The 13,099-nt window shown below is 37.9% G+C and overlaps 1 long non-coding RNA gene across 2 annotated transcripts; it reads left to right on the forward strand.

Annotated features, from left to right (window-relative positions):
* The first annotated feature begins 454 nt into the window (after nt 1-454).
* Nucleotides 455-12,855, forward strand: LOC116049062. 2 transcript variants are annotated; one of them, XR_004104803.2, is made up of 4 exons: nt 455-589; nt 3,543-3,713; nt 5,392-5,484; nt 12,788-12,855. It is a non-coding gene; the product is annotated as an uncharacterized LOC116049062 (long non-coding RNA). The 2 variants fall into 2 exon arrangements; XR_004895608.1 differs by lacking the exon at nt 12,788-12,855 and adding an exon at nt 5,580-6,563.
* The last annotated feature ends 244 nt before the right edge of the window (nt 12,856-13,099 follow it).

Raw genomic sequence — 13,099 nt, forward strand, 5'->3', positions numbered from 1 at the left:
CATGCAATGATTTATTGCAAGGTCTGAATTCAACATCTTGTCTCATATAATTCTTCTAGAGTGAATAGAAACAGACCAAGTTCACACAATAGAGATGCACTCTGACAGTCACTGAAAATTTTAACTGCTGAATAAAAATAAAAATAGGACTGCAACTGCCACAGAAATCACTTTGGATGATACTAAACAAAAATAAAATGTTTATTTATTATTATTATTTTAAACAATGTGATATTGCCATTTTATCTTTTGGGGTATAATACCTAATACACCTTAATACTGTTTAGATTTAACCACATTCCTGTCAGAAGATTATTGTGTGAAAGAGCAAAGACTGTTTAAGAAGCCATTTTTATTTCATGTAATGTTGTGTATTTTATGATAAAACAGGATGTCATTGAACTTTAAGGTTAGAGGGGTGTAATGGCTTGATTGGTTGAAGTACCTGCTTACGCCCACCTGGGCATGACACTGTCAAGGAAGTAACAGCTTTCCAGGAAGTGTTAATGTCTTGGGGTCTTCAAACTAATTTCTAACAAAAAAAAGGTCTTACTTTGGGACTGCCAGCACATGTCTATTTACATCACAGGTAAGAGTGTGTTGTCTTTATGTTCTAATTTGAACAGCATGGTCATATTCCAGTATCCTGCTCTGTTTAGGTTAGATGTTTAGCCTGCTAGCAGCATATGGGACTGTTTGGATAGCAAAGTGGGTCAGTTGTTTGTTGAGTTGGTCGATACAGATAACTCAAGTCTGGTTTGGTGTAAAGCTGCATGGAATAAAGTAGCCACAAGACAAGTGTAGATCATTTTTGTCAGTATTTTTCAGCAGAGTAAGCAAGTTGCTCTGATGAGATTTGAAAGCACATGCTGAGAAGATTGATTATGTGTGTGTGTGTGTGTGTGTGTGTGTGTGTGAGTGAGTGTGTGAGAGAGAGAGAGAGAGAGAGTGAGTGTGAGAGAGAGAGATGACAGTACCTGGAGCTTTTCCATGAATGTATGAATATTAACACATGGAGTTTCCTACATGAAGTTAAATTCATTGTGTCAGAGAGTAGGAACATTCTGGCACATAAGCAGGTGTTGTATTACACTGCTTTCATATTTGGTGTCTTTCTGGCTTTGGGCCTCAAACTCGGTTGTTAGAAAGACTTGGAAATTACCTTGGATGTATTTGTCTGTTTCTAATTGTTGCATTGTCATTTTGAAAATATACTGAAAGCCTGTGCAGTATTTTTTAACACAACCTTGCACTTCTCCCCCTCTCCTTACCCTCATGGACTTTAATTGATGTCACCTGTGTCAGCCTCATTAGTGTCTGAGTGCAGGAGTGTGTGAGGGGTGGGGCAGCCTTTTAGTGGTTTCCACGGGATCATGATTATTAAGTAAGTTATATTGTATAGTTTTAGCAACGTTGCAATGCTTTTTCTGTATGCAAATAGTATCTTTTCATCTGTGTGTAATATAAGCTCTTCCAAATGGTCGTTCAGGATCAACAGCATTGCTTAACAGCATTACCTGTTTACCTGCTTATTCATCTGTGCCACAGGGCTCCATTGTTCTCCAAAACTATAAAAAAAACACATCGATGAGCTACACTTTCCCACTGGGTGACATGTTACCTCATTACAATAAACGTGCACCATGGTTTGGTTAATCTAGAGAACTCAAATTATTTAGGCTTTTATATGCACTTGTGACCCGTTTTTTGAAGATTTACATCTTCAGTAGGACCAATGGGCTTGGGCATGAGAGCCACAGACAGGTTCGGAAAGCCAAAAAGTGTCGACAGGTTAACACATTGTTGGTTTTGGTCTTTTTTAAGGGGTTTGTTGAAAATAAGAGTATAGAATAACTTCATCCTTTAAACCACAGACACACAAGAAATCACTGTTGTTTTGATGCAGTTTTTATCCGGTATTAAACAGTATATAGATTTCTGAAGAGACAGGAATAATTCCTCTCTATAATATATATTTATGCTATTAACATATGGTTATAGGAAATCATTTGGCTTTGTTTGTGCCTTTTTAACTCAGTTTAAAAAAAAAAAAATCCTTCTTGGCAACAAAATAATAGTGAAGACTAATGTTAGCATACTTAAAGGCATTGAATCTTCCCCATGTGAGCTATTCTCAGCAAGTCACAGTCTAGACACTGCCGAAATTGCAGGCCAGAATAAAACATAAAGCACAATTGAAATAAGTGTTCTTGATCTTAATGCACATTATCGCTGTGTCCCAGGGATAAAACACTTAAAAGTCAGTCATGAAGAAGAGAGCGCCTGAGGGCTCTTTAGGCTGGGTACATGTCCGTGATGCACCCAGCTACTTTAGCTGTCATGCAGCAATATCTCAGAGCCTTCGCTGGGTGCACGGATGCTTGGGTTAAGCCATTTAGCAGCGCCCTGGTTAACTGAAACCGACAAAACTTCTGATTCCAGCCTGATCTTAGAATAACACCCTTGGTGACTGTGAAGCTGTCTTTGCCCATTTCATCCAGTGCGGTCCCACAACTGCATTTGTAGCTGACTGAGAGAGATGCAGAAGAAGATGCCTTATGATGTTACAACTGCTACTCTGAGAATTAAATTAAATGGAAAACATTGTGATAAAAGAGAAATCAGATCTGGCTGTCAGTTGAAGAGAGGAAAACGACAGGGTGAGACTTATACCATTGCTCCAAGAGAGTGCCAGACCAAAGGGTAAAGCATGAATAAAATAAGATAGGGTTTGGCCACTTAAAGCCAATGGGGGCTCCAAAGGGTAAAGTGTTGGATGATTCAAGTCTAATATTTGCCAAGGGTTACTCTTTGCACATAGTAGTTGCCCAGAATCATACAGAGCAACAACACTGGGTGATGAGATGTTTACAGCTGAGTAGAAATGTGAACACTGGGCATGTGAGGAGTCAAATTTGCTCATGACACTGGACAACATTTCACTGAACATTACAAACACAATGTTACAAGACTAAAGATGGCTGCTTGTGTGCAACACATAATCTTGAGCTGACAAGTTTCTATTTTTATTTTCTGTACTACTGTATGGCACACTAGATAACTGGATATTTGTTTCTTGTTTTGTTACAAAAACAGAATGCTATAACATGCGATCTGTATCTCCCTCATTAGTGTAAATCCAGTTATTTGCTTCATGTTTTGAAGATGCTGGTAGGCATGCGTCTGATGCTGCTGGTAATACATGCAATAGAAACACAAGAACTCTCCTTTTGGGTACACAAACATATGACATGTGCATTGAATAAATACTAACTGGAAACGTTAGCACAAGCCTATGCTATCATAAAATAGCTGACACAATCAACAGTTGGGCTTTGTGCAATGGATCAAGAACATCTCTATAGCTGTGTCCCAATCACATACTACATACTAATATAAAGTGTATACAATATAATATTGTCGTAGTATTTTTGCAGTTAGTAAGACATTTATTTTTCTTTGACAAAGAGTTAAACCTTTTAGGTCCACTTACTATCTTCTTTAGAGCTTTTAACTGCATCTCATGGTTGCTGTTTTTTTAGCAGGTGGAGTTTGCTCAGTTGTCATCACCAAAGACCTAAAACATGTAACCGCAAGGAGACAGAGTTATGGACCAGGACCCAATGGACGGAAGGACAAGGACTGAAGGTGCCACCCACAACTGAAACTCTGAGGAAGACCATGAGATGCCGCTGAAATTGCAAAAGAAACTTGTAAGTGGTCCTTGAGTTGCGCTTTCTTTTTTATGTAAAACTATTGTTTGTTTGGAAATGTAATTTGTGCACCAACAAATGTGATAAGACGTTAGAAGGTCACTGTCAATTAAATATAACAGAGAATACATAAATATATAAATATTTCTAATAGAGTTCATACTTAGTTTCACAAGATTCTTCAGATTACTTTAAATGTTTTGAATTGGCTTGCATTGTGCAACAGTAGTGTCCATCAACAACCCTGTCTCCAGAAATTACATTTATATACAACTGATTGGCAAAATCATATATGTTTTGAAGTAATCCAGCCTGTATTATGTTTCCTATTAACACAATGAGGAAATGTTGTTTATTAACGTGTCTGTCAAGTCACAAAATGCTTATATTGAACACATCAGTAAAATGTTCACTGTTGACCTATTTAATTTATTTTCTGCCAAAATATCTAATCTAGCAATACAATATCAGCTCATAGCAACTACAGTATTATTACACTTGTTAATGGATATATACAGGCACTGAAAGAAGCAGTTGGTTAACATTAAGGAAAGATCATAGTCTAATTTATATATCTGTACTGATGCATCAGTGTTGTCTGTAGCATCCAGCAAAGATCCGACTTCAGAGTACAGCCCAATACCAGACAATTTGTAAAACAAATGCAGTTTATAAAGGCCAGTGTTTCGTCACAGCATGCTCATACTAACAAGTTAATTAAGCATAGTCATCTGCACATGAACTTTAAGCTTGTATTAGCAGTCAAAAGAGATCTGCTGTTAGGTGCTCCGAGCTAATTATGTGATGATAAATCTTCTCTGGCATGAGGTAATTTCTCAGTGGTCTTTAAAGATAGTAGAGAATATGGCAGATAACTGCTTAAAGCCTTTGCGAGTCAGCAGCGGCTAAGCTAAATGTGGCAGCAAGTGTCAGGCCAAATCAATACACGCTTCCCAGGATTCCTTTGGTGCCATAATCCAGGCTGTGGTGGGCACTGACCCTGGGGAGGCTTGGCCTCTTGTTTTCTTGCCCTGTTTTTTTTGCAAGGCAGCTGCACTTCTGGATATGACAGGATTGAGCACAAGCTAACTACCTTTTTAAAAAAAAAAAAAAAAAGAGAGCAGAATTTGCGCTATAAACCGCTTAGCTCATATCTGAGACACGTCGAAACCCCTCCTCCCAACACTGGGAAGCTGGCTAGCCCTTGGGATGTGCAGAATTTACATGAAGGTGTTTACAAAAATTTTACATGACCTGAAGCTCAAAAGCTGTGTAATTTCCACTAGCTGTGAACTCCTAATGTGTGGTGCATAGATTATTTAAACGTCAAATATTCCCCTTGGATATAGGGGTTTGGTCAACTATTTCACCTCAGCAATTCAGAGTTTGACCAGCATGAACTGCATTTTGCAGATCTGTCTTTGAGAGAGGCCCCCTTGGTGTCTTCCAGCTGAATTCACAGATATTAAGTCATAATCTTGTATTATCTGCCTTAAAATAACAAGAGATAATGCTGGCATCAGGCCAATCAGCCATGAAATTGAGGAATTTCCTAAATTGGATTTCATTGCAGCAAGTGAACACATGATGTGTAGCGTGTTCAACAACGACATCATTCAGTGAAAACACATTAAATCCTTTTTGGAATATGAATATTCACTTTTATTTCTTTCAACAGGAGTCACATCTCCGTCCTCCTCTAACCATTTTATCCAGGACGAGGAATTGGAAGTGTGTGGAGGAGGATTTCCAGAACATCACATCTTCCCTTGTAAGCGGCACTCACTTACTTAAGCCATCAGACAGTCATTAAAAATGCAAAATTAACATTTTTTAAAGTGGAACATGATTCGGTTCTGTGCTTAGGAGGCAGTCAAGCGCGACGCTTGCATATGAAATGCATTCGGTCATCCCCCTGGCAACGGAAGGAAAAGGTGCATTGAGTGAAACGAGAGCAGATTGCTTCTATTCTTTATTTAGAGAGTTATTCTAGACACTGAGTCACAGATGCCCTGCCATCATAAAAATCCTTCCTGCTCGATTAAGGCTGTTGGAGGAAAATGTTGAAGGCTCAGGTCTCTGTGGGGAAGCATGAAATGCTATCATGTTTTTTTTTTTTTTTTTAATTTGTCTCAAACATGTTTTTTTTTTCCATTTGTAAATATGTCACAGATTTTGGCTACTGACATTATATTCCTTCTGAGACAGTCGGATAGCAGGATACAGACAAAGTTGACGCTGTAACATAAATAGTGTGAATTTTAACCATGAAAGGAGTGAGCACAGAGCTACTAGACGTGTGTGTGATGTTCAATGCATCTGTTAACAGGCAGGCTCCTTTATGAAATGTGCTGTCGTTCACACTGTTTGGCTATGGGGCTTGGCCATAAACCTAAATGTACTTGTATTAATGTGTTTCAGATGTTCGTGGGGTGTAATGTGCTACATGTTGTCGGTTTCAGTTCCTTTATGTAGCTTAAATTGTCCTCCATGTACTAGAGCCCCAAACCAACAATAAGCTGATATTATTGGCCAATATTAGCTTATCACAGATATATAACGGTATCTGGACATAAGTAACAGGCATTTCTGTACTGCAATATCTTAAGACGTGGTGGAGGTAATTTAATTAAATTTTTTGTCCACCAGAGAGCACTGTGTTTATTTTTAGCCACACAAGTGGCTTGGGTAACTAATTTGTCCAAAATGAAATCTCAACAACTATTGGATTTATTACCATGTAATGTTGCTTATTGGCCTTAGTGATCCTCTGACCTTTCCTCTACTGCCACCATAAAGTTGAGATTTATAGTTTTTAGTAAAATGTTTTGTTTGTTAATGACAAAAAAATATTTTTTCATCAGCCTCAACAGCAGCCTATTTTGTAATTGGGACTAATTAGCTAATGTTAGCATGCTGACACGCTAAACATTATACATGCTAAACATCAGCATGTTAGCATTGTGAGCATGTTAGCATTTAGCTTAAAGGGGTTGTACTTAGCATTCAGAACATTAATATAGCAATAGCACACTCCCTTTGTGTGTTGTAATCTGAGCGTCGCTGTTCTTTGTTTGATAGGTGGTCCGGTTCCAAAAAAAACGTAGGTATTTAACGTAATTTGGAACGTATTTCGAGTACAGGCCCTTTAAAGCCCCTCTATGCAGCCTCACGGAGCAGATAGCATCGTTGTGGTTGTAATTCATCCAGTGTTTTGTGACTGTATTTCTAAAGCTCATATCAATCAACATATCAAATATTATTGGCGTCAACAGTCCAGTATCGGTCAGACAGTAGTGTGCACAGAGTGTTTAACAAAGCTAAGACCCAAGCAACAGAAAGGCTTTGTAAAATGCAGACTGCCAACCAGGCGTTAACCACCTTCTCACTGTAAAAATACTATAGTAATTGTGACCTAAATAATAATATTTCTAACTACTCATCAGCTGAATCTTCAAATTTTATTACAGCTTCCTAAAGCGCCCCACTGTGGACTTTTAGCTAAGGAACAACGTTCTCACTGAGAATTTAAAGGCACAAATCAGTTCCCCTTTTTGGCATCATCAATCATAATTACGCCACAATTTCTTCACCTTGGATCAATTTGTGCCATTGAGATCAAACAGCAGTGTTAATAGGTGCCCAGATTTCTCTAAAGGTAATCTATATCATGTGGTCTGAGCAGTAGCCTTTCAAGCCTCAAGTTAGCTCATGCTGTATATTGTTTGTCACTGATCAGTTTTCCCTGCAGCTAAAATGTAAATGTGTATAGTTGGTCAGTCATTTAGATAATTATGGCTGTTGGCAATGTGCATATAAACCTAATATGATTGTATTATTAGTTAAACACATAGTGTATAAGTATATGTATTTTTGAAGGTAATATTTCTAATGGGATACTAAGTTTTGCTGGATAGAAAGGTCTGCTTTTTAAATGTGGTCGCTTTCCTGTCTGCATTTGACAAGGGAACAAGCTCTAATCATCATTGTTTCAGTCACAAAGCAAACTGGGTCTTCAAAGGGTTCACCCGTGGTGCAATTACACCAAATTATGCTCACCATTTGGAGTCAGTCAGGGGCTCTGTTTTAACCCACTCTGTCTGTAAACAGGATGTTTCAAAATGTTCTGAATAGATTTCACTTGGATATTTGACATTTTGTGGAAGTGGTGGTTATGAGCAAGGAAGAAAATAAGATACCAGTCATTCCAGTTGGACTAAAAGGGCTGTAGCAGTGGGCATGGCTTTATATAGAAAGGCAAACAGTATTCTGCACAACAGATTCATGGAAAAAGCTTGGTACAATGATAGATGTCCTCGAAATTATTATTTTTTTTAAATAATGAAAGTTTTTTTTATTAGTTTTCTTTTTGTTATGGGATTAATGTGTTAAATGTGTGCAATTCAGTCAACCAACTTTAATGTAAGCCAAGAAATTCCAGAAAAAAAGTAATCAAAGGCATAACAAATGTTACCATGACATACTAATTTTGCACTGTATTTTTTTTTTTTTCTTTTGACCTGAGCTAAATCTAAACATGGAAGTTAATTCTTGACCTACAGTAGGAGGTAGTAGTGTGACAAAACAAAATCAACTCCAGGTCCACATGGTAGCCTTTACCCGGGGCTTTCAACTGTACTACATACAGTAGTCTTCCAACGTGGAAGAGAAGTCGTAAAAGTTCTTTGGATGAGATCTTGCATGTCAACAGATCCATCTCAATGGCAAACTGATCACACTGATGAAGACAGTGTTGTATATTTGAAAGCTCTGGAAAAGATAGTAAGTAGACCTTGATTTGGGATTGTTTTGTTGCAGATACAATTTTGAAAAGTGGAACTATAATTACCGTGGGAAGCCCAAATTAACTCTGAACATAAACAAATGCAGAGCTGCTGTGAAAATCTGACAAAATGCTTGAAAGTGGTTTCAGATTGAGCAAATATGAACACTTTTCAAACAATTTGGTAAAATCTGACATAGAGCTGGCATATCCTGCATAGCAGTGGTGAATGAATGTGCCTGTTCCAGTCATTTCTGCACGTTGTCTTCAGGAGTGTTAGCTTTTTAGAATTCTTTTAAAGACTTTCAAAATAAAACTGGCTGCCGGTTTTCACAATCTGCTATTTTTTCATCAGACACATTTTTTACAGAGAAACACACAAAGTATAGACAACATAAGATAAACACCAGTTTGAGTTAAACACTGGAGTTTTACTTGCCTTTGGTCTTTGCCTGAGTTAGACCAAACACTTGGACAATGAGCTAAAGATAAGTTGTTGGACTCCTCAGCCATTTCCTCAGTTTCCCAAATTGCACAAAACCACATTATACACTCTTAGTACTTAAAATGCATTAGCATGCCCATACCCAGGAGATGTAACACTATAGTGTTGGGAAATACTGTAAGAAATCGAATGTGCAGATGAAAAGGCCGGGAGCCCATCACTGTTCCTTGCATAATGTGTTTGTAGTTAGCATGCAGCGGTTGTTTCTCACCCCCATGTACTGTAGTTTAAACACCCTGTCACTTCAAACTAGCATGATCTGAAATTGTTTTGTGTGACTGCTGAGAATGCTAATGCCTTGGTCTTTGTATCCTGTGGCTCTTTTGGCTCAAATCAAACCCAGAGAGGCACAAGGAAGAGGCAAAGCAGCAGATATGCCCACTTGAGAAAGGCCAGTAATCTAATCCTTCAACAAGTTCATTTGGGATCACAGAGTGGGTAATGCAGGCCTGACACGCCAAACACTATTCATTTTTCATCCCTAACTTTAGTCATTTAGGAGTCTGTATCAAAGAGATGAAGATTGTTGAGGTTAGAGACTACAAACTGCATAGTCTTATGGCGTTTTTCCATTACATGCTGATTTTAGAGTTGTATACTGATGGCTGCTCTTGAATGCAGCTTTTTTGGCTGCAGAGATTTCCAGGAGATATGGATAGAGCTGTAACAATTCCAAATTTTGCGGTACAATTAAGTGTCTCAGAAATAATTGCGATTAACAATATACTGTATATGTCTCTTTCAGTCCAATTAAAAAATATTTATTTATCTTTTTCAAGCAAATTAAAGTTTTGAATGAGTTCTAGGATACTTTTTTGGTTATATCACTGTGATGTGACCCAGATAATGCATTAACAAAAATGCACAGCCTTTGAACTAAACCACGCCTCTTTATTATCATAAAAGAAAAGTGAAGGGTGGTGATGGTTATTTAATCAGCAGGTTTGTCAGGAAGATTTTGGGCAGCTGCCGCTAGCATAACTTTAGCTCATCAGTCTGACCAATAATTAATTATATGATTACAATTTAGCATATCTAAACAAAATAACAATTACCATTAACAGTCATACCCCTTAGGACTTTAGCTAATGTTAGCATTAATTGCAGTTAAACAAAGAAACCGCGATTACATAAAATAATTGACAATTAGACAATTATGTAATAATTGTTACAGGCCTAGATATGGATCCCATCTCTTGAAAGCCTTTGCTGCTGACCTTGTGTGACCATAAGGGCAACTAGCCATATGCATTATGCTTAGAGATAAACCTTTTCATGATCATTAAACAACACTTGTGTGCTGGCATTTTATGTGTCACAACATAGTGCTTGTGTGTCCTCTTCATATAAAATCCATTCAGTAACAAATATCAGCTAACAAGTCAGTGACGTTATTGTTTTTTTAATAGAGTCGCTAAGCACAGCTGCTGGAGCTGATGAATAACTACAGTAGTTATATTTGTCATCCCCAGAAATCTAAAACTATTCAGCTATAAGCAAGATTAACTTTATCTTAGAATTCACTCATTTATTGTATAATAAAGATTGTCATGGTCAAGCAGCAGACAGAGACGCACACATTAAGATGGTTGCATGCCTTATAATTTATTCGTTGACAATAAGGTTTTTTTGTTAATTTAGCAACTGGTCAAATATTCATGAGCAGCCATGCAAACTTTGGGCCACATATTCAGGAAACAACTTTAAAATATGAACATTAACATGACAGCATGCTCTTTTACAGCACGTTCACATATACAGCAGAACACATTATTGTTCTGTTTGCATCGGCTCCTGGCAAAAAAATCTGTCAGAACAGCTTTATTGTTTTTACAGCTCTAAGGAAACGCAATGAATTTTATGCACTTGACTCTCACTGTTTATCTGTATCAGAATAATTTGCAGTTTTGCTCCAAAAAACCATACTTGTGAATTTGGCACCAGAGTGCAATAAAGAAAGGAAACCTATAGGGCATGTTGTTGTGTGTATTTGTCAGCTTGCAGTTATTTAAAAGCACCACGCAAACGCACGCTTGGTTGTTATCACACAGCATTATCATTCAGCAGCCCATCTCCTTGTAGCTTGTAAATAAACCACTTAATTTTGATATCCCTATTCCCTTCCCAATGATGAATAACTGGTTTCTAATTTCCAAATGTGTGGGCGTTTAATGAGGCCTAAGATATTTTATTCTCTTGCTATAACGCTGTCTACAAAATTGTGCGCTGCTGAGTGTAATCATGCAACGCTATCTGGCACAGACACACTCTGGCAGCAGCGAGGCAAAACCTGCAGCCCAGAACTGCTCCACTTAAGGGAAGCTGATGTGAGAGGAGCAGACAGGCGAGAGTGGAAGGCCCTCCAGTCATGCAAAATGCAAAAGAAATATGACTTTATTACAGCTCCCTAATGGACATAACAATCTGTTCAGCCACTTCCCTCTAAATCTCAAAGCATTTTTGGAGAGTGCTTTGGTCTCCAGGATAGGGATGGGTTTGAAAATCTGTCTGAATGAGTTTAAACACAAGTGAGTTTGAAATATGGCTTTGACCAGCTCTCATCTCTGACAGCTTCTATTTAGGCTATTTATTTTTTGGCTTGTTCCTCATGTCAAAGTGGTAAATGTCCTGAGAGTAAAGAACAATACACACAGGATGTCTTGTATCACTGAAAGGGTTACTATAATACAAGATGTGCTGTTTATTTAAAATTTTAGTGCGTAACTTTTTTTTATATTAATGAACGCTCCTTACATTTAAGCTATTGCCAAATTAGTTGATACAAAGCTAATTAAGACTATCAGCTTCACAAAACACTCTGTATTTCTCACTATGGCTATGTTCAGAACATGGTGTCATCCGGTGACTTTCTTCTGAAGAGTCCATCATGTTTTTTTAATCCTCCGTGTCCTCCTTGGCTACTAGCAACTGTTTGGAGGAGGGGTGGGGGCGTGATTATGGAAGGCTTGTGTCATGTGGATGCAACAACAGTGGTGTTATCATTACTTAGAATTCCTCATGGGGGCGACAGAAACTATACGCTATAGCTTTAATATTAACTGTGTAACTGATTAGACATAATTTAAGACCTACATTTAAATTGTTTTCTAAGAGTGAGACAAGAAGAGTGGTACGAGTCTTGTGTCTGAGCTTGTGTATGTATAGAGCCAGTAGGTGATTATCTTAGCTTAGCATATAGACTGGAAGCAGGGGGAAACAGCTAGCCTGACTCTCTCTATATCTTAACAAAGGACTACCAGGAGTTACCCAGTTGTTTGTAACCCTGTTCCTGAAATCGCCGTCCACATCTCAAGTCCTTGTAAAAACCATGAATTGTCAGTTTCACTGTTTGTGTTATGATTAAACAAACCTGATACTATGTGTTATGGTGTATTTAAGAATTTTAGGGAGGGTTAGGCTAGCTGTTTCCACCTGGCTCCAGTCTTTATGCTAAGCTAGGACAATCGCCTCCTGGCTCCAGCTCTGTACTTGACGTACTGACATGAGAGTGGTATCAATCTTCTCTAACACTCCAAAAGAAAGCAAAAAAAGCACATTTTCCAAAATGTCATGCTATTCCTTTTTAATACTGAGATACGTTTGTGGATAGAAGGTGGTGGTTAATTTTATCATTCGTTCATCTCTATAGTGATGGGCAACACTGGAAAAGGTTCACTATTTGATGCCTGCTCATAAATCTTTAACAAGTACAATTTGCCGCTATCTATTTGTGGATTTAAAAGATGAATAAAATAAACACAAACTCTTCTGTTTTCTTTTTTGTAGGGTTGTGGAATTAAATGGTGAATAATGCATGGCTGGAAGCATCCCTCTCTCTGAGTTGCATCTCTTCTGGACAGCAGGGGATCTGAAGGCAAGCAAGCACAGATATTTATGAAGTGTTTGATTTCAGAACAAACCGATGCTATCAAGTCACCACTCACCTGGTTTTTAAAAGCACTGTAGACAAAATAACCCAAGAAATCACCTTTTGGCTCAGTAGTTTCCAGCTGATGGCAAGACTTTTAATGACCCTCTGTTGTTTTAGTAGAAATAATATACAAACATGTATAATAATACATGTGAAAGAGAAAAGCC

Source organism: Sander lucioperca, chromosome 17 (assembly GCF_008315115.2).
Source record: "Sander lucioperca isolate FBNREF2018 chromosome 17, SLUC_FBN_1.2, whole genome shotgun sequence".
NCBI lineage: Eukaryota > Metazoa > Chordata > Actinopteri > Perciformes > Percidae > Sander > Sander lucioperca.